Below are 27,600 nucleotides of genomic sequence, written 5' to 3'. Positions count from 1 at the left end.
GAGAATACAGTGCTGTGTGGTGTTACAGGTAGAGAATACAGTGTGGTGTTACAGGTAGAGAATACAGTGCTGTGTGGTGTTACAGGTAGAGAATACAGCGTGCTGTGTGGTGTTACAGGTAGAGAATACAGCGTGCTGTGTGGTGTTACAGGTAGAGAATACAGCGTGCTGTGTGGTGTTACAGGTAGAGAATACAGTGTGCTGTGTGATGTTACAGGTAGAGAATACAGTGCTGTGTGGTGTTACAGGTAGAGAATACAGCGTGCTGTGTGGTGTTACAGGTAGAGAATACAGCGTGCTGTGTGGTGTTACAGGTAGAGAATACAGCGTGCTGTGTGGTGTTACAGGTAGAGAATACAGCGTGCTGTGTGGTGTTACAGGTAGAGAATACAGCGTGCTGTGTGGTGTTACAGGTAGAGAATACAGTGCTGTGTGGTGTTACAGGTAGAGAATACAGCGCTGTGTGGTGTTACAGGTAGAGAATACAGTGCTGTGTGGTGTACAGGTAGAGAATACAGCGCTGTGTGGTGTTACAGGTAGAGAATACAGCGCTGTGTGGTGTTACAGGTAGAGAATACAGCGTGCTGTGTGGTGTTACAGGTAGAGAATACAGTGCTGTGTGGTGTTACAGGTAGAGAATACAGTGCTGTGTGGTGTTACAGGTAGAGAATACAGCGTGCTGTGTGGTGTTACAGGTAGAGAATACAGTGCTGTGTGGTGTTACAGGTAGAGAATACAGCGTGCTGTGTGGTGTTACAGATAGAGAATACAGCGTGCTGTGTGGTGTTACAGGTAGAGAATACAGGGCTGTGTGGTGTTACAGGTAGAGAATACAGTGCTGTGTGGTGTTACAGGTAGAGAATACAGCGTGCTGTGTGGTGTTACAGGTAGAGAATATATGTGCTGTGTGGTGTTACAGGCAGAGAATACAGTGTGCTGTGTGGTGTTACAGGTAGAGAATACAGTGCTGTGTGGTGTTACAGGTAGAGAATACAGTGTGCTGTGTGGTGTTACAGGTAGAGAATACAGCGCTGTGTGATGTTACAGGTAGAGAATACAGTGTGCTGTGTGGTGTTACAGGCAGAGAATACAGTGTGCTGTGTGGTGTTACAGGTAGAGAATACAGTGTGCTGTGTGGTGTTACAGGTAGAGAATACAGTGCTGTGTGGTGTTACAGGTAGAGAATACAGTGTGCTGTGTGGTGTTACAGGTAGAGAATACAGTGCTGTGTGGTGTTACAGGTAGAGAATACAGCGTGCTGTGTGGTGTTACAGATAGAGAATACAGCGTGCTGTGTGGTGTTACAGATAGAGAATACAGCGTGCTGTGTGGTGTTACAGGTAGAGAATACAGCGTGCTGTGTGGTGTTACAGGTAGAGAATACAGCGTGCTGTGTGGTGTTACAGGTAGAGAATACAGCGTGCTGTGTGGTGTTACAGGTAGAGAATACAGTGCTGTGTGGTGTTACAGGTAGAGAATACAGCGTGCTGTGTGGTGTTACAGGTAGAGAATACAGTGTGCTGTGTGGTGTTACAGGCAGAGAATACAGTGTGCTGTGTGGTGTTACAGGTAGAGAATACAGTGTGCTGTGTGATGTTACAGGTAGAGAATACAGTGCTGTGTGGTGTTACAGGTAGAGAATACAGTGTGCTGTGTGGTGTTACAGGTAGAGAATACAGTGCTGTGTGGTGTTACAGGTAGAGAATACAGCGTGCTGGGTGGTGTTACAGATAGAGAATACAGCGTGCTGTGTGGTGTTACAGATAGAGAATACAGCGTGCTGTGTGGTGTTACAGGTAGAGAATACAGTGCTGTGTGGTGTTACAGGTAGAGAATACAGCGTGCTGCGTGGTGTTACAGGTAGAGAATACAGCGTGCTGTGTGGTGTTACAGGTAGAGAATACAGCGTGCTGTGTGGTGTTACAGGTAGAGAATACAGTGTGCTGTGTGGTGTTACAGGTAGAGAATACAGCGTGCTGTGTGGTGTTACAGGTAGAGAATACAGTGCGCTGTGTGGTGTTACAGGTAGAGAATACAGTGCTGTGTGGTGTTACAGGTAGAGAATACAGTGTGCTGTGTGGTGTTACAGGTAGAGAATACAGTGCTGTGTGGTGTTACAGGTAGAGAATACAGTGCTGTGTGGTGTTACAGGGAGAGAATACAGCGTGCTGTGTGGTGTTACAGGTAGAGAATACAGTGCTGTGTGGTGTTACAGGTAGAGAATACAGCTTGCTGTGTGGTGTTACAGGTAGAGAATACAGTGTGCTGTGTAGTGTTACAGGTAGAGAATACAGCGCGCTGTGTGGTGTTACAGGTAGAGAATACAGCCTGCTGTGTGGTGTTACAGGTAGAGAATACAGGTGCTGTGTGGTGTTACAGGTAGAGAATACAGCGTGCTGTGTGGTGTTACAGGTAGAGAATACAGCTTGCTGTGTGGTGTTACAGGTAGAGAATACAGTGTGGTGTTACAGGTAGAGAATACAGTGTGGTGTTACAGGTAGAGAATACAGCGTGCTGTGTGGTGTTACAGGTAGAGAATACAGCGTGCTGTGTGGTGTTACAGGTAGAGAATACAGCGTGCTGTGTGGTGTTACAGGTAGAGAATACAGTGTGCTGTGTGGTGTTACAGGTAGAGAATACAGTGCTGTGTGGTGTTACAGGTAGAGAACACAGCGTGCTGTGTGGTGTTACAGGTAGAGAATACAGTGTGCTGTGTGGTGTTACAGGTAGAGAATACAGTGTGCTGTGTGGTGTTACAGGTAGAGAATACAGTGCTGTGTGGTGTTACAGGTAGAGAGTACAGCGTGCTGTGTGGTGTTACAGGTAGAGAATACAGCGTGCTGTGTGGTGTTACAGGTAGAGAATACAGTGCTGTGTGGTGTTACAGGTAGAGAATACAGTGCTGTGTGGTGTTACAGGTAGAGAATACAGTGTACTGTGTGGTGTTACAGGTAGAGAATACAGTGCTGTGTGGTGTTACAGGTAGAGAATACAGTGTGCTGTGTGGTGTTACAGGTAGAGAATACAGTGCTGTGTGGTGTTACAGGTAGAGAATACAGTGTGCTGTGTGGTGTTACAGGTAGAGAATACAGCGCTGTGTGGTGTTACAGGTAGAGAATACAGCGTGCTGTGTGGTGTTACAGGTAGAGAATACAGTGCTGTGTGTTGTTACAGGTAGAGAATACAGTGCTGTGTGGTGTTACAGGTAGAGAATACAGTGTGCTGTGTGGTGTTACAGGTAGAGAATACAGCGTGCTTTGTGGTGTTACAGGTAGAGAATACAGCGCTGTGTGGTGTTACAGGTAGAGAATACAGCCTGCTGTGTGGTGTTACAGGTAGAGAATACAGTGTGCTGTGTGGTGTTACAGGTAGAGAATACAGCGTGCTGTGTGGTGTTACAGGTAGATAATACAGTGCTGTGTGGTGTTACAGGTAGAGAATACAGTGTGCTGTGTGGTGTTACAGGTAGAGAATACAGCGTGCTGTGTGGTGTTACAGGTAGAGAATACAGGGTGCTGTGTGGTGTTACAGGTAGAGAATACAGAGTGCTGTGTGGTGTTACAGGTAGAGAATACAGTGCTGTGCGGTGTTACAGGTAGAGAATACAGTGCTGTGTGGTGTTACAGGTAGAGAATACAGCGTGCTGTGTGGTGTTACAGGTAGAGAATACAGCGTGCTGTGTGGTGTTACAGGTAGAGAATACAGTGCTGTGCGGTGTTACAGGTAGAGAATACAGTGTGCTGTGTGGTGTTACAGGTAGAGAATACAGTGTGCTGTGTGGTGTTACAGGTAGAGAATACAGCGTGCTGTGTGGTGTTACAGGTAGAGAATACAGCCTGCTGTGTGGTGTTACAGGTAGAGAATACAGCGTGCTGGGTGGTGTTACAGATAGAGAATACAGTGTGCTGTGTGGTGTTACAGATAGAGAATACAGTGCTGTGTGGTGTTACAGGTAGAGAATACAGCGTGCTGTGTGGTGTTACAGGTAGAGAATACAGTGCTGTGTGGTGTTACAGGTAGAGAATACAGCTTGCTGTGTGGTGTTACAGGTAGAGGATACAGTGTGCTGTGTGGTGTTACAGGTAGAGAATACAGCGCTGTGTGGTGTTACAGTTGGGGAATACAGTGTGCTGTGTGGTGTTACAGGTAGAGAATACAGCGTGCTGTGTGGTGTTACAGGTAGAGAATACAGTGCTGTGTGGTGTTACAGGTAGAGAATACAGTGCTGTGTGGTGTTACAGGTAGAGAATACAGCGTGCTGTGTGGTGTTACAGGTAGAGAATACAGCGTGCTGTGTGGTGTTACAGTTGGGGAATACAGCGTGCTGTGTGGTGTTACAGGTAGAGAATACAGTGCTGTGTGGTGTTACAGTTGGGGAATACAGTGTGCTGTGCGGGTGGGACCACAATGAAATCATAAACAAACTGCAAACAATTCAGTAACACAATTAAACTGCATTGTGTGAACACAGCCTAGATGTTCTGCAACAGATTTGGGCGGGGAATGGGCAGGGTGGTGGACTGTGATGAACAGCTGAGGTAAAGCAATGCATTCTTGAACCTGTAGTACTGTGTACAATTGCTCAAACAGGAAGTACAGCCACACAATACAGAACAAAGACTTAAAGCGAATGGATTTTTGTAGATTAAAAACTGGGTTAGGGTGCCTTCACACCAACCGGATCCGCAGCAGATCTTATGCTGCGGATTAGCAGCAAGATCCGCTGCAGATCCAGTCCCATTCATATCTATAGAGCACATACTCGCAGTGGGATTGACATCCCGCTTTAAGTATGTGATTTAACCCCGTTGCCCGCAGCCTTGCCGCCCGCAGCCCTGCCCCGGCTGCATGTCAGGCTCCTGGCTCCCATCGGTCCTGGTCAGCCAATCAGCACCACTGATTGGCAGAGCGGGATGGGAGCCGGGTGCTCTATAAAAATGAATGGGACTGGATCCGCTGCGGATCCGGTAGGTGTGAAGGCACCCCTAGACAGGAAAGCAATGCAATATGCACTGTCACTCTCTAGATCAGCCATTGAGGGAACATGGATCCTGACCTATAGGTGGTCCACGCCAACCATGTGCATCGACCATTGTGACCCATTCTGCGATAGAGGGAGGCTCCAGCGCCTTCCAGCGCCTCAGGATAACAGTTCTTGCTGCTGCCAAAAAGTGGCGTAGCAAGCATTTTCGCATGAGCGATCTGTTGCCCAGGAGTAGGGAAAGCAAAGTGGTTTTGGGGGTTGGCGTAATGTCTGTCACCTGAATATGGATCTGGAAAACAGCCCGGACAGTCCCACCATATGTGGAGTGCGGATCCAACGCCTGAGCCGCACCTCCACCAAAGATCAGACACCCCTGGGTAGCACTGGTGAAGCAACTGGGGGTACCTGTACCACAGCATCCATGTTTTAACATTCTTTTCCTGTGCCTGGCAGGCAGCGGGCATTTTATGGGTCATGAGGAAGGCATTGCTCCATTCATCCTCCGACAATGTGACCCCCAATTCCTTCTCCCTGGTTGTAGTATAGCCCAGGTCACGGTCACCGTTTCTAAATCCGTTGGTGATGTGGACAAGACGCCACTTGGAAAATGCAGCTGTAGGAAAGCTTGCAACTGGCCGTACTCCAACCATGAGCGGGTCTTCCTTGGGCAGGTCACCTGGAGAGAAGCAAAAGACTTAGGGCCCTATTCCACTGGACGATTATCGTTCGCATAATCGTTAACGCTTAACAATCTCAAACGACCATTATTGCGAAAGACCTGAAAACGTTCACTCATTTCCATGGAACGATAATCGTTACTCATGGTCGTATTTGCGATCGTTTTTTCTTCGCTATTGCGTTCGGATCTACTGCGAACGACGTCTTATTCAATGCGAACGATTTGCGAACAAGCAACGATAAAAATAGGTCCAGGTCTTATAAAGGGATCAACGATTTCTCGTTCGGTCGTTAACCGTTAACTGCATTTCAACCGAACGCTTATCGTTTAGATTCGAACGATTTAACAATAATCTGAACGATAATAGTCTGGTGGAATAGGGCCCTAAAGAATGCGCTTGTTATCTAACGGTGCGTCTACACAGGCAGATTTATCTGACAGATTTTGGAAGCCAAAGTCAGGAATGGATTTGAAAAGGAGAAATCTTAGGGCCCTATTCCACCAACAGATCTGACGACAGATTATCTGCCAAAGATTTGAAGCCAAAGCCAGGAGTGGATTTGAAAATAGGAGAAATCTCAGTCTTTCCTTTATGACCTGATCTCTGTTTATAGTCTGTTCCTGGGTTTAGCTTCAAAGATCTGTCAGATAAATCTCTGTGTGTAAACGCACCCAAGACCTGGTGTATCCTGAGACCAAATAAAAAAAGAGGTTCTATGGCAGGCGGGAAGGCTGGGTCATCAAAAAGAGGACTCCTCAGCCCTGGGCGTCGGGCCGTATTGAGGCATCAGCTTATCCCACACCTGGAGAAATGTCTAGTAAGGCAGGAGAAGTTATCCAGCTGCGGCCTGTGGCGGTATCGGTCAGGTCTGGTATGGCAGTGTTATCCAGTCACAGTATGGTGGTATTGGTCAGGTCTGGTATAGTGGTGTTATCCAGTCACAGTATGGTGGTATTGGTCAGGTCTGGTATGGCAGTGTTATCCAGTCACAGTATGGCGGTATCGGTCAGGTCTGGTATGGCGGTGTTATCCATTCACAGTATGGCGGTATTGGTCAGGTCTGGTATGGCAGTGTCATCCAGTCACAGTATGGTGGTATTGGTCAGGTGTGGTATGGCAGTGTTATCCAGTCACAGTATGGCGGTATTGGTCAGGTCTGGTATGGAGGTGTTATCCAGTTACAGTATGGCGGTATTGGTCAGGTCTGGTATGACAGTGTTATCCAGTCACAGTATGGCAGTATTGGTCAGGTCTGGTATGGAGGTGTTATCCAGTTACAGTATGGCGGTATTGGTCAGGTCTGGTATGACAGTGTTATCCAGTCACAGTATGGCGGTATTGGTCAGGTGTGTTAGGACAGTGTTATCCAGTCACAGTATGGCGGTATTGGTCAGGTCTGGTATGGAGGTGTTATCCAGTCACAGTATGGCGGTATTGGTCAGGTCTGGTGTGGCAGTGTTATCCAGTTACAGTATGGCGGTATTGGTCAGGTCTGGTATGGCAGTGTTATCCAGTCACAGTATGGTGGTATTGGTCAGGTCTGGTATAGCGATGTTATCCAGTTACAGTATGGCGGTATTGGTCAGGTCTGGTGTGGCAGTGTTATCCAGTCACAGTATGGCGGTATTGGTCAGGTCTGGTATGGAGGTGTTATCCAGTCACAGTATGGCGGTATTGGTCAGGTCTGATATGGCAGTGTTATCCAGTCACAGTATGGCGGTATTGGTCAGGTCTGGTGTGGCGGTGTTATCCAGTCACAGTATGGCGGTATTGGTCAGGTCTGGTGTGGCGGTGGTATCCAGTCACAGTATGGCGGTATTGGTCAGGTCTGGTGTGGCGGTGTTATCCAGTCACAGTATGGCGGTATTGGTCAGGTCTGGTATGACAGTGTTATCCAGTCACAGTATGGAGGTATTGGTTAGGTGTGTTATGACAGTGTTATCCAGTCACAGTATGGCGGTATTGGTCAGGTTTGGTATGGAGGTGTTATCCAGTCACAGTATGGCGGTATTGGTCAGGTCTGGTATGACAGTGTTATCCAGTCACAGTATGGTGGTATTGGTCAGGTCTGGTATGGCAGTGTTATCCAGTCACAGTATGGTGGTATTGGTCAGGTGTGTTATGACAGTGTTATCCAGTCACAGTATGGCGGTATTGGTCAGGTCTGGTATTGAAGGTGTATTCCAGTCACAGTATGGCGGTATTGGTCAGGTCTGGTATAGTGGTGTTATCCAGTCACAGTATGGCGGTATTGGTCAGGTGTGGTATGGCAGTGTTGTCCAGTCACAATATGGCGGTATTGGTCAGGTTTGGTATAGTGGTGTTATCCAGTCACAGTATGGCGGTATTGGTCAGGTCTGGTATGGCAGTGTTGTCCAGTCACAGTATGGCGGTATTGGTCAGGTCTGGTATGGCAGTGTTGTCCAGTCACAGTATGGTGGTATTGGTCAGGTCTGGTATGGCGGTGTTGTCCAGTCACAGTATGGCGGTATTGGTCAGGTCTAGCGGTGTTAAATGTGACGTCTGGAGCTATTACCTACCAATCCTGATGCTGATTGGTGAGTGAGCATGGAGCATCTTCAGCTTTAGTGCCAGGGGCGGCAGCAGCTGGCAATACGGCCCTGGCAGCATTCAGCATGCTAACTTTGTAAAGTCTAATAATGTGGTGACCGCCCTGCCGGTGAGCAGGGACAGATGACCGGTGACAGGTTAGCTGGAACAGCATGACTCCACTGGTGTGGTGGTTGCCCGAGGTATAGCCTTGCCAGGTGGTATTGTGTTGTGATGCCAGTGCTGGTCGGGCACATAGGTATGGTGGCACACCTGCTTTTATTTTGATTGGGCCGGCTATACCTTGTTCCCCTGTGGGCGGTGACATACCAGGCTGTTTAGGGGTCCCTTGGTTAGTTATCACTGTGGTCCAGAGTAGTGTAGTGACCCTGAACTATTGGCACTGCCACCTACAGAAAGGGGAAATGACCGAAGGAAGCTGTAGATTGCTGTGTTGGTGCTTAGTGAAGAACCACAGAGTTCCGTTGACATCAATATACTTTTGTTTACTGTAAAGATACTTGATACAGGAAAATACAGTATACTTTATACTTGAGGCAGGAACAGATCTGTAGTGAGAGTGAGAAGGTGATACAGCCATGCTGGCTGGGGTGCGTGCTGAGAAGTAGAAAGGGGTCAGAGGAGAAGAGTGGAGGATGTTGAGAGAGTCCCAACCCAAGTAGTACTGTCCTCTGCTGGAACTTTAGAGGTTGAATAAGTAGAATACCTGTGAGTAGAGAGAATACTTGTGCCCGTGTTTTGACTGCTTGGTCTTTGCACCACCTATTGCCCACCAGTGTCTAGTCCCGGGTGACCCGTCCTAGAGGGTGACACAAGCCCCAGACCTTTTAACCTGGGATGAGCAGAGTGGTCAGAGTTCTCCGATTACATCCGTGCTGCGAGATAAAGTGCATAGGCTTCTAGCAGCTTTGCTTTATTCGGATCAGTTCCTTACTTCTTGTGAATACTGTCCTGCACTGTGTTCCTTTTGTCCACGGCGTGGGTTAGGATGATCCTTGACTTGTCCTCTCTAGTAGTGACTTAACACTGCATAGTGTATAATAAGTTTGCTAACTTGGCTGCTGTAGGGTGCATCCTAGCCTTGTCCTTCCTCTACAGAATCCAAAGCAAGAAGACCTCACACTTCCTCTACCCATGTGACTTCCTTACTACAGCCTGTGTAAACTGTGCTGTGAGTGGGTGAGGAGTGCGTGTGCAAGGTGCAAAGAGAAAGATGATAGGTTAGAAGAAGAAAAGAACTCTTTGTACAGATCCATGTGGTACATAAGAAAAACAATAACCCTTTAGCTCCTACAGCTGTGCAATATCTAGACACACATACTTTCAACACCAACATCTAATGGTAAAACTTTGGTACTGCTACATTACTACTTACACTTATAAATACAGACTTTTGCAAAGGGTGTAACCAATAGCAACACTCATTATCTCCCGCTTGGACTACTGTAACATCCTCCTCTCTGGCCTTCCAGCTAACTCCTTTGCTTCCCTCCAGTCTATCCTTAACTCTGCTGCCCGACTAATCCACCTTTCCCCTCGCTTTGCCTCAGCCTCTCCCCTCTGCCAATCCCTCCACTGGCTCCCCATTGCCCAACGTATTGACTTTAAATTGTTGACCATGACATACAAGGCCATCCACAACCTGTCCCCTCCGTACATCTCTGACCTGATATCCCGCTACCGTCCCTCACGCAACCTTCGATCCTCCAGTGACCTCCGTCTCCGCTCCCCCCTTGTTCGTACCTCGCACAACCGCCTCCAAGACTTTGCCCGAGCCTCCCCCATACTCTGGAACTCACTACCCCGACCCATCCGTCTCTCATCCACCATCAAGTCCTTCAAAACTAACCTGAAAACCCATCTCTATATACTAGGCTACAACCTACAATAACTCTGCATCACACTGACTGGCTGCACTTTACCTCCTGTTTCTCTCCCTATACCCCATAGATTGTGAGCCCTCGCGGGCAGGGTCCTCTTCCCCCATGTACCAGTCTGTCTTTTGCCTTCATGTAATGTTTTCTGATCTTGTATTGTTCCTGCCTGTTGCCTATCTATTGTATAGCGCTCTGGAACTAAGGGCGCTTTATAAATAAATAAATAATAATAATAATAATAATAAAAATGGTGGGACACAACACTAACACACATAGCTAACTCTGTAAACTGATGTTAATTAGAGGAGGTGCCCATACAACCAGCTAAACATTATGAACCGTAAACCTATCCAAGCACAGTCACTAGGAGAAGCACTTTACATTAAAGACAAATGGTGGGGCAGCCTAGTGCAGGTCAAGCAGAGCTAACTAAATTTTGCCAGCATGGGGGAAGGTAGGAGGCTGTGAGACACTATAGCGGACTCAGAAGGCCGGGCGGCTGGCGGAGCTCTTAGTGAGTGCGACTGGTCAGTGCCATGTGCAGGCTACACTCCCAGAAGTGAGCAATGTAATATCGGCAGCCTGGTGCGAGATCCTCCCTGGGTGTACTATCCACAGGTACTGCCATTCCTGTCCGTAGTGCAGTTCTCAGTACGTCCAGGAGGTGGAGCTCTACACTCACTATGGTCTTTCCATAACTCAAAAATGTACTAATTAAAATCAGAAGACAAGAAAATCGTCTTCAGATGATACACAGCCGAGAGTGGAGACCCCCATGTCTAATATACGAGGAGGAAAAACCTAGAACCTGGAGAAAACTCACAGGGACATCCAGAACCCATACACATCCTGCTGGGAGCGAGGCCAAAGATCACTCCTAAACATCACTCACACACATCATACACATCACTCCATCACTCATACACATTCTGAGGGGAGCGAGGCTAAATATCATTCATACACATGAGGCCGGGGCCTCCCCAGACTGACCAGGAGGAGGCCAGGGCCTCCCCAGACTGACCAGGAGGTGGCCGGGGCCTCCCCAGACTGACCAGGAGGAGGCCGGGGCCTCCCCAGACTGACCAGGAGGTGGCCGGGGCCTCCCCAGACTGACCAGGAGGAGGCCGGGGCCTCCCCAGACTGGCCAGGAGGAGGCCGGGGCCTCCCCAGACTGGCCAGGAAGAGGCCGGGGCCTCCCCAGACTGACCAGGAGGAGGCCGGGGCCTCCCCAGACTGACCAGGAGGAGGCCGGGGCCTCCCCAGACTGACCAGGAGGAGGCCGGGGCCTTACCAGCCGTGTTGGATGTAATCACTCAGTCTGCTCTTCATTTCTCACCTTATCCCTGTATAACATTAAAATCTGTACAAAATTAGTAATTAATTGTAAACCAGAGACTGTGCCGCCAGGAGAAGACTGTGCCTCCAGGAGGGGTCTGTGCCGCCAGGAGGGGACTGTGCCGCCAGGAGGGGACTGTGCCGCCAGGAAGGGACTGTGCCGCCAGGAGGGGACTGTGCCGCCAGGAGGGGACTGTGCCGCCAGGAGGGGACTGTGCCGTCTCTTCATCAAGGTGCTAACCCTTTGGAGGCCAGGCCAATTTTCATTTTTACATTTTTGATTTTTCCTCCTTGTGCTTAAAAGGCCAAAGCACTTGTATTTTTTCACCTAGACCCACATGAGCCCTTATTTTTTGTGCCACTAATTGTACTTTGCAATGACAGGCTGAATTTTTGCATAAAGTACACTGCGAAACCAGGAAAAAATTATATGTGTGGTAAAATTGAAAAAAAAACAAAACGCAATTTTTTAAATTTTGTGGTGTTTGTGTTTACTCTGCTTGCCATAGGGTAAAAGTGACATGTTATCTATGGTCCTCAACTCAGTACGATTACAGCGATATGTAACCTGTGTAACTTTTATTTTATTTCACACAGCTTTTAAAAAATTTAAACTAAGAAAAAAAAAAGTTCCTTAAAATTACTCTATTCCCCTCCATATCCTTTGCTCTATTCCCTCTGTATAACGCTGTTATCCTTTGCTCTATTCCCTCTGTATAACGCGGTTATCCTGTGCTCTATTCCCTCTGTATAACGCTGTTATCCTGTGCTCTATTCCCTCTGTATAACGCGGTTATCCTGTGCTCTATTCCCTCTGTATAACACTGTTATCCTGTGCTCTATTCCCTCTGTATAATGCTGTTATCCTGTGCTCTATTCCCTTTGTATAACGCTGTTATCCTTTGCTCTATTCCCTCTGTATAACACTGTTATCCTTTGCTCTATTCCCTCTGTATAACGCGGTTATCCTGTGCTCTATTCCCTCTGTATAACGCTGTTATCCTGTGCTCTATTCCCTCTGTATAACGCGGTTATCCTGTGCTCTATTCCCTCTGTATAACGCTGTTATCCTGTGCTCTATTCCCTCTGTATAACGCGGTTATCCTGTGCTCTATTCCCTCTGTATAACACTGTTATCCTGTGCTCTATTCCCTCTGTATAATGCTGTTATCCTGTGCTCTATTCCCTCTGTATAACGCTGTTATCCTTTGCTCTATTCCCTCTGTATAACACTGTTATCCTTTGCTCTATTCCCTCTGTATAACACTGTTATCCTGTGCTCTATTCCCCTCCTTATAACGCTGTTATCCTTTGCTCTATTCCCTCTGTATAACGCTGTTATCCTGAGCTCTATTCCCTCTGTATAACGCTGTTATCCTTTGCTCTATTCCCTCTGTATAACGCTGTTATCCTGTGCTCTATTCCCTCTGTATAACGCTGTTATCCTTTGCTCTATTCCCTCTGTATAACGCTGTTATCCTTTGCTCTATTCCCTCTGTATAACGCTGTTATCCTGTGCTCTATTCCCCTCTGTATAACGCTGTTATCCTGTGCTCTATTCCCTCTGTATAACGCTGTTATCCTGTGCTCTATTCCCCTCTGTATAACGCTGTTATCCTGTGCTCTATTCCCTCTGTATAACGCTGTTATCCTTTGCTCTATTCCCTCTGTATAACGCTGTTATCCTGTGCTCTATTCCCTCTGTATAACACTGTTATCCTGTGCTCTATTCCCTCTGTATAACGCTGTTATCCTGTGCTCTATTCCCTCTGTATAACGCTGTTATCCTTTGCTCTATTCCCTCTGTATAACGCTGTTATCCTTTGCTCTATTCCCTCTGTATAACGCTGTTATCCTGTGCTCTATTCCCTCTGTATAACGCTGTTATCCTGTGCTCTATTCCCTCTGTATAACGCTGTTATCCTGTGCTCTATTCCCTCTGTATAACGCTGTTATCCTTTGCTCTATTCCCTCTGTATAACGCTGTTATCCTTTGCTCTATTCCCCCTTATAACGCTGTTATCCTGTGCTCTATTCCCTCTGTATAACGCTGTTATCCTGTGCTCTATTCCCTCTGTATAACGCTGTTATCCTGTGCTCTATTCCCTCTGTATAACGCTGTTATCCTGTGCTCTATTCCCCTCCTTATAACACTGTTATCCTTTGCTCTATTCCCTCTGTATAACACTGTTATCCTGTGCTCTATTCCCTCTGTATAACGCTGTTATCCTTTGCTCTATTCCCCTCCTTATAACACTGTTATCCTTTGCTCTATTCCCTCTGTATAACGCTGTTATCCTTTGCTCTATTCCCTCTGTATAACGCTGTTATCCTTTGCTCTATTCCCTCTGTATAACGCTGTTATCCTGTGCTCTATTCCCTCTGTATAACGCTGTTATCCTGTGCTCTATTCCCTCTGTATAACCCTGTTATCCTTTGCTCTATTCCCTCTGTATAACGCTGTTATCCTGTGCTCTATTCCCTCTGTATAACGCTGTTATCCTGTGCTCTATTCCCTCTGTATAACGCTGTTATCCTGTGCTCTATTCCCTCTGTATAACACTGTTATCCTGTGCTCTATTCCCTCTGTATAACGCTGTTATCCTGTGCTCTATTCCCTCTGTATAACGCGGTTATCCTGTGCTCTATTCCCTCTGTATAACGCTGTTATCCTGTGCTCTATTCCCTCTGTATAACGCTGTTATCCTGTGCTCTATTCCCTCTGTATAACGCTGTTATCCTGTGCTCTATTCCCTCTGTATAACGCTGTTATCCTGTGCTCTATTCCCTCTGTATAACGCTGTTATCCTGTGCTCTATTCCCTCTGTATAACGCTGTTATCCTTTGCTCTATTCCCCTCTGTATAACGCTGTTATCCTTTGCTCTATTCCCTCTGTATAACGCTGTTATCCTTTGCTCTATTCCCTCTGTATAACGCTGTTATCCTGTGCTCTATTCCCTCTGTATAACGCTGTTATCCTGTGCTCTATTCCCTCTGTATAACGCTGTTATCCTGTGCTCTATTCCCCTCTGTATAACACTGTTATCCTGTGCTCTATTCCCTCTGTATAACACTGTTATCCTGTGCTCTATTCCCTCTGTATAACGCTGTTATCCTTTGCTCTATTCCCTCTGTATAACGCTGTTATCCTGTGCTCTATTCCCTCCATATAACGCTGTTATCCTGTGCTCTATTCCCTCCATATAACGCTGTTATCCTGTGCTCTATTCCCCTCCTTATAACACTGTTATCCTTTGCTCTATTCCCTCTGTATAACACTGTTATCCTGTGCTCTATTCCCTCTGTATAACACTGTTATCCTGTGCTCTATTCCCTCTGTATAACACTGTTATCCTGTGCTCTATTCCCTCTGTATAACGCTGTTATCCTTTGCTCTATTCCCTCTGTATAACGCTGTTATCCTTTGCTCTATTCCCTCTGTATAACGCTGTTATCCTTTGCTCTATTCCCTCTGTATAACACTGTTATCCTTTGCTCTATTCCCTCTGTATAACGCTGTTATCCTTTGCTCTATTCCCTCTGTATAACGCTGTTATCCTGTGCTCTATTCCCTCTGTATAACGCTGTTATCCTGTGCTCTATTCCCCTCCTTATAACGCTCTTATCCTTTGCTCTATTCCCTCTGTATAACGCTGTTATCCTTTGCTCTATTCCCTCTGTATAACGCTGTTATCCTTTGCTCTATTCCCTCTGTATAACGCTGTTATCCTGTGCTCTATTCCCCTCTGTATAACGCTGTTATCCTGTGCTCTATTCCCTCTGTATAACGCTGTTATCCTTTGCTCTATTCCCCTCCTTATAACGCTGTTATCCTGTGCTCTATTCCCTCCGTATAACGCTGTTATCCTGTGCTCTATTCCCTCTGTATAACGCTGTTATCCTGTGCTCTATTCCCTCTGTATAACGCTGTTATCCTTTGCTCTATTCCCTCTGTATAACACTGTTATCCTGTGCTCTATTCCCTCCGTATAACGCTGTTATCCTGTGCTCTATTCCCTCTGTATAACGCTGTTATCCTGTGCTCTATTCCCTCTGTATAACGCTGTTATCCTGTGCTCTATTCCCTCCGTATAACGCTGTTATCCTGTGCTCTATTCCCTCCTTATAACGCTGTTATCCTTTGCTCTATTCCCCTCCGTATAACGCTTTTATCCTGTGCTCTATTCCCTCTGTATAACGCTGTTATCCTTTGCTCTATTCCCTCTGTATAACACTGTTATCCTGTGCTCTATTCCCTCCGTATAACGCTGTTATCCTGTGCTCTATTCCCTCTGTATAACGCTGGTATCCTTTGCTCTATTCCCTCCGTATAACGCTGTTATCCTGTGCTCTATTCCCTCTGTATAACGCTGTTATCCTGTGCTCTATTCCCTCTGTATAACGCTGTTATCCTGTGCTCTATTCCCCTCCATATAACGCTGTTATCCTGTGCTCTATTCCCTCTGTATAACGCTGTTATCCTTTGCTCTATTCCCTCTGTATAACACTGTTATCCTGTGCTCTATTCCCTCCGTATAACGCTGTTATCCTGTGCTCTATTCCCTCTGTATAACGCTGTTATCCTTTGCTCTATTCCCTCTGTATAACGCTGTTATCCTGTGCTCTATTCCCCTCCTTATAACACTGTTATCCTTTGCTCTATTCCCTCTGTATAACACTGTTATCCTGTGCTCTATTCCCTCTGTATAACGCTGTTATCCTTTGCTCTATTCCCTCTGTATAACGCTGTTATCCTGTGCTCTATTCCCTCTGTATAACGCTGTTATCCTTTGCTCTTTTCCCCTCCATATAACGCTGTTATCCTGTGCTCTATTCCCTCTGTATAACGCTGTTATCCTGTGCTCTATTCCCCTCCTTATAACGCTGTTATCCTTTGCTCTATTCCCCTCCTTATAACGCTGTTATCCTTTGCTCTATTCCCTCTGTATAACACTGTTATGCTGTGCTCTATTCCCTCTATATAACACTGTTATCCTTTCTCTAAGCCCCAGCCTGAAGTGGATCTGCTATGATTTGGAAGATGAGGGAGACTTCCTGGGTCAGAGTACAGGGCTGTAGACCCCGCTATGCAGACCATGCCCCTCCCCCACTCCCCCTCCCACCCAGTATAGGGAGCTCTTACACCAAAGCAATGCTCTTACACCAAGTCACTATTTTGAAAAACTAAGCTCTTAACTTGATTTAAGAGTAACTCTGTTTATCACTGTACTTTTTTTTACTATACTATAAAATATACTATTTTTTATAAGCTATATACTGTACTCCAGCATTGTATTGAAGTTGGCTGCGTCTGTTGAACCTGTCTTTCTTAAAGAGTGGAGGTTTGTATCTCACCGGCAACCAGGGGGTCCTCACCAATCACTACGGGTCGCCTCACCAGCTCAGCCTGGCAGGGTGACTGATATCGGGACATGCAGGCAGGGTGACTGATATCGGGTCACATAGAAGCAGGAAGGGTGACTGATATCTGGGCATGCAGGCAGGGTGACTGATATCGGGGCATGCAGGCAGGGTGACTGATATCGGGGCATGCAGGCAGGGTGACTGATATCGGGGCATGCAGGCAGGGTGACTGATATCGGGACATGCAGGCAGGGTGACTGATATCGGGGCATGCAGGCAGGGTGACTGATATCGGGGCATGCAGGCAGGGTGACTGATATCGGGGCATGCAGGCAGGGTGACTGATATCGGGGCATGCAGGCAGGGTGACTGATATCGGGGCATGCAGGCAGGGTGACTGATATCGGGGCATGCAGGCAGGGTGACTGATATAGGGTCACATAGAAGCAGGCAGGGTGACTGATATCGGGACATGCAGGCAGGGTGACTGATATCGGGACATGCAGGCAGGGTGACTGATATCGGGGCGTGCAGGCAGGGTGACTGATATCGGGACGTGCAGGCAGGGTGACTGATATCGGGACGTGCAGGCAGGGTGACTGATATCTGGGCATGCAGGCAGGGTGACTGATATCGGGACATGCTGGCAGGGTGACTGATATCGGGACATGCAGGCAGGGTGACTGATATCGGGACATGCAGGAAGGGTGACTGATATAGGGTCACATAGAAGCAGGAAGGGTGACTGATATCTGGGCATGCAGGCAGGGTGACTGATATCGGGGCATGCAGGCAGGGTGACTGATATCGGGGCATGCAGGCAGGGTGACTGATATCGGGGCATGCAGGCAGGGTGACTGATATCGGGACATGCAGGCAGGGTGACTGATATCGGGGCATGCAGGCAGGGTGACTGATATCGGGGCATGCAGGCAGGGTGACTGATATCGGGGCATGCAGGCAGGGTGACTGATATCGGGGCATGCAGGCAGGGTGACTGATATCGGGTCATGCAGGCAGGGTGACTGATATCGGGGCATGCAGGCAGGGTGACTGATATAGGGTCACATAGAAGCAGGCAGGGTGACTGATATCGGGACATGCAGGCAGGGTGACTGATATCGGGACATGCAGGCAGGGTGACTGATATCGGGGCGTGCAGGCAGGGTGACTGATATCGGGACGTGCAGGCAGGGTGACTGATATCGGGACGTGCAGGCAGGGTGACTGATATCTGGGCATGCAGGCAGGGTGACTGATATCGGGACATGCTGGCAGGGTGACTGATATCGGGACATGCAGGCAGGGTGACTGATATCGGGACATGCAGGAAGGGTGACTGATATAGGGTCACATAGAAGCAGGCAGGGTGACTGATATCGGGACATGCAGGCAGGGTGACTGATATCGGGACATGCAGGCAGGGTGACTGATATCGGGGCATGCAGGCAGGGTGACTGATATCGGGACATGCAGGCAGGGTGACTGATATCGGGCCATGCTGGCAGGGTGACTGATATCGGGACATGCAGGCAGGGTGACTGATATCTGGGCATGCAGGCAGGGTGACTGATATCGGGACATGCAGGCAGGGTGACTGATATCGGGACATGCAGGAAGGGTGACTGATATAGGGTCACATAGAAGCAGGCAGGGTGACTGATATCGGGACATGCAGGCAGGGTGACTGATATCGGGACATGCAGGCAGGGTGACTGATATCGGGGCATGCAGGCAGGGTGACTGATATCGGGGCATGCAGGCAGGGTGACTGATATCGGGACATGCAGGCAGGGTGACTGATATCGGGGCATGCAGGCAGGGTGACTGATATCGGGGCATGCAGGCAGGGTGACTGATATCGGGGCATGCAGGCAGGGTGACTGATATCGGGGCATGCAGGCAGGGTGACTGATATCGGGGCATGCAGGCAGGGTGACTGATATCGGGGCATGCAGGCAGGGTGACTGATATAGGGTCACATAGAAGCAGGCAGGGTGACTGATATCGGGACATGCAGGCAGGGTGACTGATATCTGGGCATGCAGGCAGGGTGACTGATATCTGGGCATGCAGGCAGGGTGACTGATATCGGGACATGCAGGCAGGGTGACTGATATCGGGCCATGCTGGCAGGGTGACTGATATCGGGACATGCAGGCAGGGTGACTGATATCGGGACATGCAGGCAGGGTGACTGATATCTGGGCATGCAGGCAGGGTGACTGATATCGGGACATGCAGGAAGGGTGACTGATATAGGGTCACATAGAAGCAGGCAGGGTGACTGATATCGGGACATGCAGGCAGGGTGACTGATATCGGGACATGCAGGCAGGGTGACTGATATCGGGGCATGCAGGCAGGGTGACTGATATCGGGGCATGCAGGCAGGGTGACTGATATCGGGGCATGCAGGCAGGGTGACTGATATCGGGGCATGCAGGCAGGGTGACTGATATCGGGGCATGCAGGCAGGGTGACTGATATCGGGGCATGCAGGCAGGGTGACTGATATCGGGGCATGCAGGCAGGGTGACTGATATCGGGGCATGCAGGCAGGGTGACTGATATCGGGGCATGCAGGCAGGGTGACTGATATAGGGTCACATAGAAGCAGGCAGGGTGACTGATATCGGGACATGCAGGCAGGGTGACTGATATCGGGACATGCAGGCAGGGTGACTGATATCGGGACATGCAGGCAGGGTGACTGATATCGGGTCACATAGAAGCAGGCTATGAAGTGGAGACAAATGTGTCAGACGAGGAGTCTCAGCAGCAGACAGGCGGCTCATCTGTGCAGATCCTGGTTTCACGTCCTCACATCGACCTCACCATCCGGCCACTTTCTCCCCACCCCAAGATTTGCTCCCGGATTTTGATCTCTGTTGTAATCTCTGTAGATGCCAGTCCTGTTCCTGTATAAACAACATGTGGGTGGAATTGCTCTCTGTATACAGATCCCAGGGTGCAGGTTACACAGAGCCCACAGTAAATGTTAGTCTTCATTTATAGGTTCAGTCCATTCCTTGGCCAAACAGCCCTTCTCCATGGGAAAGTAAACCTGAGGCGACGGTGCAGGTTACGTGTGGGGCGTGCTGCAGGTTATGTGTGGGGCGTGCTGCAGGTTATGTGTGGGGCACGCTGCAGGGTATTGGTGGGGCGTGCTGCAGGGTATTGGTGGGGCGTGCTGCAGGGTATTGGTGGGGCGTGCTGCAGGGTATTGGTGGGGCGTGCTGCAGGGTATTGGTGGGGCGTGCTGCAGGGTATTGGTGGGGCGTGCTGCAGGGTATTGGTGGGGCGTGCTGCAGGGTATTGGTGGGGCGTGCTGCAGGGTATTGGTGGGGCGTGCTGCAGGGTATTGGTGGGGCGTGCTGCAGGGTATTGGTGGGGCGTGCTGCAGGGTATTGGTGGGGCGTGCTGCAGGGTATTGGTGGGGCGTGCTGCAGGGTATTGGTGGGGCGTGCTGCAGGCGAGCTGCCAGCACAATGTCTATAGAATCGGCTTATCTGTCAGAAAAGTTTACATTACGGGCGGCAACAAAGCAGAAAGTTCCAGCTGTCCCTATAAAAAAACACTGAGGTAGCAGAGCTGGGTTTGTCATTTAACCCTTCTGAAGCAGTGTTTTTTCGTGATTAAATCGGAGCTGATGTACAGACATAATGGAGGTAATGGTTATTATAACGTGGTGGTCATTCGCCCTCTGACACTCCATCACACCACTGGCGTTTTATGTGTATCAGTGCCCATTGTGCACGTTTTATGGATCCAGAATATCCACAAAGTGACAAGAGAATCCCTGCCTCAGGACCCTCACTATGGTGCTGGATTCAAAAGAGGAGAAAAAAGAACAAGGTGCCGGCGCCTAGTATGATACCAGAGGGTGGATGAGAGAGTTAGCGAGGTAATGCGCTCACCTGGTAGCCACTTGGGCTTGAAGCGTATCACCCTACTTAGGGGTACTGGATACGTTGCACCTCACGGCTAGGAAAAACGGTGATAGCAGTCAGTGGCTGCCAAAGCTGGAAGTACCAACGGACGGGGTGCTCCCGGATTGAGGGCCCGTAGTAACAATATTGCTTGCAGAGAGGAGAAAAATTGTCGGGTACCGAAATCCAGCGCTGCCACTGCATGCAGACAATTGCACCGACGTGTAGGAAAACAGATTGGCACTTTATTTAGAGTAAGCACGAGGCTAACATGTGCACATTGTTCTGAGGAAGGGAGAGTGCCTCCCGAAACATGTTAACCTCGAGCTTACTCTAAATAAAGTGCCAATCTGTTTTCCTATACGTCGGTGCAATTGTCTGCATGCAGTGGCAGCGCTGGATTTTTCTCCTCTCTGCAAGCAATATGGTGCTGGATGATAGACAAGCGCACATCAGGGACAGAGGGGGTTTCGGGTGGGCAGCAGCACGCAGTGACCAGGCAGCTTCCTGAATATAACCACTTCAGGACAGTGATGGCGGCGGCTGCTCATCTTTCTCATACATTCATCCTCCCCATGCTCTGCATTCTGCTAATGACCTTACACTAACATCTTCCATAATCAGAACCTCTTACTCCCGCCTCCAAGACTTCTCTCGTGCTGCACCAGTTCGCTGGAACGCCCTACCTAAAGAGCTCAGACTCATACCAAACACCCCCAGTTTCAAGCGTGCCCTGAAGACTCATCTCTCCAGGCTTATAACCTTTCCTAATCTCGTCTCCCTCTCTGCTCTCCCTTCTCCATCCTCTCTATAACCTCTTTGGTGCCATCTACTTTGTACTTGCTACCTGAGCTTAGAATATGGCTTGTGACCGTCTCGCCCAATCAGCTATAGGCACTTTGAGAATCTATGTACAATAACTGGAACATTGACAAATAAAGCCCTTGTTGCCTGTCGTATCACGCGGCCACGTCATCAGCTGCTCAGCTGCGATTGGCTGAGCACAGTTATGCTCAGCCAATCGTGGCTGAGCTTCGGATGACGCTGCAGAGGGGGGCCGGCACTGGGGAAGATCCGCCGGCCGCCCGAAGAAGATGTCACTGCTGAGGATCGGAGACCGTGGTCGGCACGTGACAGGTGAGTATAGCGCACCACACTTCCGGGTACACGGGTGGGGGTGGTGGGACACGGGGAAGGGGGCCATTCACAGACATAACATACATTACAAAGTTGTATAACTTTGTAATGTGTGTTATTCTGTGAATAATTTTTTAGCGCCGGACAACCCCTTTAATTATAACCTTTATAGTATTTATATATTTAAATAAGCGCTGCGTTATCTGCGTTACACTTAATGAAATCTTGTTCCCATATTCATAGGATTGGGGATCCCGACCTCTCTGACACCCCAGTCGGCGGTATAACACTGTCAATAAGACACAATCTCCCACATTGTCCCCGTGGTTTACAGTCAGGGGCGTTTAAAGGAGAAGTCTGTCCCTGGCTAAAATCTGACAGGAAACAGGGGCAGAGGAGAACATAACAAACAATCCTTACTTACCTATCCCTGTGCCATGACTGGCTCCGCCTACAGAAGGCATTTTCCACCCGAGGGGGGGGGGAAATGCCCATCCCAGTTGATGGACTGGCCGCTCAGCCAATCAGTAACTGTTGTTGTGTCCTGCCCAAATCACTGACTGGTTGAGTGGCCAGTCCATCAACCGGATAGTGAAGTCGGTTCTAGTGGAGAGCCTGGCGGGGGTCCCGGAGTGGCGATCCAACACTGGAGAGACACTGAGAGAGGTGAGTTGCGAGCTGGTAGGTGTCACAGGTATCTTGAACCATGCTGATTGCATCCCACAGCTGCTAGGGGTCCGTAGAGCCAATACTACCATCCAGGTGGTCAAATAGCTACTGGTCCATCGAACTAATACTATCATCTAGGTCCCATAGATGGGCTCAAGTCCAGGAATCAGGGGCCAGAGTAGTACAGCCCTTCACCAATCAGCGGAAAAGAAAACCCTTTACAAATCATGGAGATGACAGCCCTTTACCAATCAGCAGAGAAGACAGCGCTTTACCAATCATGGAGATGACAGCCCTTTACCAATCAGCAGAGAAGACAGCCCTTTACCAATCATGGAGATGACAGCCCTTTACCAATCATGGAGATGACAGCCCTTTACCAATCATGGAGATGACAGCCCTTTACCAACCAGCGGAGAAGGCAGCCCTTTACCAACCAGTGGAGAAGACAACCCTTTACCAATCAGCGGAGAAGACAACCCTTTACCAATCAGCAGAGAAGACAACCCTTTACCAATCAGCAGAGAAGACAACCCTTTACCAATCAGCAGAGAAGACAACCCTTTACCAATCAGCAGAGAAGACAACTCTTTACCAATCAGCAGAGAAGACAACCCTTTACCAATCAGCAGAGAAGACAACCCTTTACCAATCAGCAGAGAAGACAACCCTTTATAAATCAGCAGAGAAGACAACTCTTTACCAATCTTGGAGAAGACAACCCTTTACCAATCATCAGAGAAGACAGCCCTTTACCAATCATCTGATCATACAACCCTTTACCAATCAGTAGAGAAGTTAACCCTTTACCAATCAGTAGAGAAGTCAACCCTTTACCAATCAGTGGAGAAGACAACCCTTTACCAATCAGTAGAGAAGTCAACCCTTTACCAATCATGGAGAAGACAACCCTTTACCAATCAGTGGAGAAGACAACCCTTTACCAATCAGTGGAGAAGACAACCCTTTACCAATCATGGAGAAGACAACCCTTTACCAATCAGTGGAGAAGACAACCCTTTACCAATCAGTAGAGAAGTCAACCCTTTACCAATCATGGAGAAGACAACCCTTTACCAATCATGGAGAAGACAACCCTTTACCAATCAGCGGAGAAGACAACTCTTTACCAATCAGCAGAGAAGACAACCCTTTACGAATCAGCAGAGAAGACAACCCTTTACCAATCAGCAGAGAAGACAACCCTTTATAAATCAGCAGAGAAGACAACTCTTTACCAATCTTGGAGAAGACAACCCTTTACCAACCAGCAGAGAAGACAGCCCTTTACCAATCATCTGATCATACAACCCTTTACCAATCAGTAGAGAAGTTAACCCTTTACCAATCAGTAGAGAAGTCAACCCTTTACCAATCAGTGGAGAAGACAACCCTTTACCAATCAGTAGAGAAGTCAACCCTTTACCAATCATGGAGAAGACAACCCTTTACCAATCAGTGGAGAAGACAACCCTTTACCAATCAGTGGAGAAGACAACCCTTTACCAATCATGGAGAAGACAACCCTTTACCAATCAGTGGAGAAGACAACCCTTTACCAATCAGTAGAGAAGTCAACCCTTTACCAATCATGGAGAAGACAACCCTTTACCAATCATGGAGAAGACAACCCTTTACCAATCATCTGATAATACAACCCATTACAAATCAGCAGAGAAGACAATCCTAAAAGTCACTAGCAGATCCAAAATGCTTCACAAGAAAATATCTTGGTCCCATGATCGTTTGCCGATGCAACACTCCATGAAACATCAAAATATGACAAATGTCTGAATATGATCCGTGTGAGAAAGAAACCACAGTAACGCTGTGCCAGCTAGGTAATCACAGTGTATCACAGTAATCCTTTATGAATCTCTAAAAGGAAATGGGAGATGGCATGGTGGAATGGCCAACTAACAAAAATTCTGCTTGTTTTTGGTAGACACCACAAATACCACTACTGTAGCACCAATATCTTCTGTGCTCCACTCCCAATCCTGTGATGACATCTGATGTAACTTGTTTATGGGTGGTGTGGTGATCACTAGAGATGAGCGAACCTGCCAAGATTCGGGGTCGTATGAACCTGAACACTCGACGTCTGATTCCCGCTGTCTGCAGGCTCCGTGAAAAGGGTGGATACAGCCAGAGGACCGCCAGGAAAACTGGGATTCAGCCTATGGCTATGGCTGTATCCCAGTTTTCCAGGCTGTCCTCCGGCTGTATCCACGCTCTTCACGGAGGCTGCAGACAGCAGGAATCAGACGCCGACAGTTCAGGTTCATACGAACCCGAACCTCAGCAGGTTCGCTCATCTAGTGATCACCCGGAGCCCCAGACATTATGGGTGATGTGGTGATCACTAGTGTTGAGCTGATCTATCAAAATGTTTGCGTTTCGCAACTCGAACGTTCGGCATTTAATTACCAGAGACTACAGAAATTGGATGCCAGGAAAACATTGATACAACCTATGGTCATGTCCATGTTTTCCTGGCAGCCCTAGGGCAGAATACAATTTTTGCAGCCACTGGTAATCAAATGCTGAGCGTTTCAATTGCCACTCATTTTGACAGATCAGCTCAACACTAGTGATCATCCGTCGGCCCTGGGGCCACAGACATTATAGGTGGTGTGGTGATCACCCATCTGCCCGGTGCCCCAGACATTACTGGTCGTGTGGTGATCACCTGTCGGCCACAGACATTACGGGTGGTGTGGTGATCATCTGTTGGCCCTTGGGCCACAGGCATTATGGAGGGTATGGTGGTCATCTGTTGGCCCTGGGGCCACAGACATTACGGGTGGTGTGGTAATATTAATAATATTTTTTTTTATTTATATAGCGCTAACAGATTCTGCAGCACTTTACAATTCTGGAGGTACATACATAGACAAATATAGACGTTACAGAGCTATACATATAATTATCCATACATGAGGCGTGAGGTCCCTGCTCACATGCATCAGCTTACAGACTATCAGGAGGGGGTGCGAGACAGAATGGCAGACGGGCAAAGTGCTTTATTGTTTTTATGGTCCGGCCATCTTTATAAATAAGGCAGTGCAGGTAAAGGTGGGTGAACCTATCACCAGCCAATGCCTGCTACAGGTCTAAGTGCTTAAAGTGACTGTACCACCAGGCCCAGGCAGAAGCACTGGAGGCAGGTTGACCCACCCTTAGTGGGAAGAAACTCCAGCCCCTCCATGACGTGACTCCATTAGAATCAATAGAACCCTATCATAGAGGGGCGGGGGGGTTTCCTCCCACTAAGGGTGGGTCGGCCCGCCTCCAGTGCTTCTGCCTGGGCCTGGTGGTACAGTCACTTTAAATGCTTGGCGTGTGTGTATGTATGTGTCTGTGTGTGCATGCATGAATATGTATATATGTGTCTGTGTGTGTGTGGTGGTGGTAGTCGGCGGGGCGGGGGGGGGGATGTTGAGGGTAGCAGTCACATTAGGGAACCTGGTAAGCCTGCTTGGACAGATGTGTCTGGGGGCACGTTTGAAGCTTTGGGTATTGGAGGTGAGCCTGACAGTCTTGGGTAATGGATTCCATAGAACCGGTGCAGCTCGGGTGACGTCCTGGAGACGGGAGTGTGTGGTGATCGTCTGTTGGCCTTGGGGTCACAGACAATATGGGTGGTGTGGTGATCACTCGTAAGCTTAAGAGCCCTAGGCATTACGGGTGGTGTGGTGATCACCCGTCGGCCACAGACATTACGGGTGGTGAGGTGATCATCTGTAGGCCCCAGACATTACGGGTGGTGAGGTGATCATCTGTAGGCCCCAGACATTACGGGTGGTGTGTTAATCACCCGTCAGCCACAGACATTACAGGTTGTGTGGTGAACACCCGTTGGCCGCAGACGTTACGGGTGGTGTGGTGATCATCTGTCGGCCCTGGGGCCACAGACATTACAGGTGGTGTGGTGATCATCTGTCGGCCCTGGGGCCACAGACATTACGGGTGGTGAGGTGAACACCCGTCGGCCGCAGACATTACGGGTGGTGTGGTGATCACCAATCGGCCCTGGGGCCACAGACATTACGGGTGGTGTGGTGATCATCGGTCGGCCCTGGGGCCACAGACATTACGGGTGGTGTGGTGATCACCAATCGGCCCTGGGGCCACAGACATTACAGGTGGTGTGGTGATCATCGGTCGGCTCTGGGGCCACAGACATTACGGGTGGTGTGGTGATCACCAATCGGCCCTGGGGCCACAGACATTACGGGTGGTGTGGTGATCACCAATCGGCCCTGGGGCCACAGACATTACGGGTGGTGTGGTGATCATCGGTCGGCCCTGGGGCCACAGACATTACGGGTGGTGTGGTGATCATCGGTCGGCCCTGGGGCCACAGACATTACGGGTGGTGTGGTGATCATCTGTCGGCCCTGGGGCCACAGACATTACGGGTGGTGTGGTGATCACCCGTCGGCCACAGACATTACGGGTGGTGTGGTGATCATCTGTCGGCCCTGGGGCCACAGACATTACGGGTGGTGTGGTGATCACCAATCGGCCCTGGGGCCACAGACATTACGGGTGGTGTGGTGATCATCGGTCGGCCACAGACATTACGGGTGGTGTGGTGATCATCAGTCGGCCCTGGGGCCACAGACATTACGGGTGGTGTGGTGATCATCGGTCGGCCTGTGACGCAGTAAGGTTCTCTGCACCGTCACCTTAGATACACGTCTGGTCGTGCCCTGGTTCATTCTAGCGGTCAGCTTCTCCATCATGGCTTGTTGGTTCGCCTTCACCTCTCACCTCAATGGCTGGTAGTGATACACAGTTTTGGTGTAGCTTAGATACAATGGCGCCATTTGTCCCCTCACAATGCGCTTTCACCACAGCGGCATGCGAATGGTTCACAAACTGTGCAGTTCTGCAAACACTGCCGCTTTTGGCGCGGAAGCTGACTATTACCCCTTTCTGTAGCTCTGATAAGTCGCCTCTTGGAGTCGCCGCCAGTCAGGCACCACCCGGGCAGCCCCACTGACTGACTGGGGGCCTTCCATCTCCGCTTCCGCCATCTTGT

At 48.9% G+C, this 27,600-nt stretch overlaps 1 protein-coding gene across 2 annotated transcripts in view; it reads right to left on the bottom strand.

Moving 5' to 3' along the window:
- LOC138800552 (C-X-C chemokine receptor type 2-like) overlaps positions 1-27,585 on the bottom strand; it is a 65,002-nt gene extending 37,417 nt beyond the window's left edge. The window contains exon 1 of one of the 2 annotated variants that reach the window (XM_069982314.1): positions 27,489-27,585. The gene's annotated coding sequence lies outside the window, so the exon portion shown is untranslated. Of the gene's footprint in view, positions 1-27,244; positions 27,458-27,488 lie in introns of those variants that run through there. The other variant, XM_069982313.1, reaches the window with a different exon arrangement.
- Between the last annotated feature and the right edge of the window lie 15 nt (positions 27,586-27,600).

Source organism: Dendropsophus ebraccatus, chromosome 9, assembly GCF_027789765.1.
Source record: "Dendropsophus ebraccatus isolate aDenEbr1 chromosome 9, aDenEbr1.pat, whole genome shotgun sequence".
Taxonomy (NCBI): Eukaryota; Metazoa; Chordata; class Amphibia; order Anura; family Hylidae; genus Dendropsophus; species Dendropsophus ebraccatus.
Note: the sequence above shows the minus strand (reverse complement) of the source record. Positions and strands in the feature narration are given on the sequence as shown.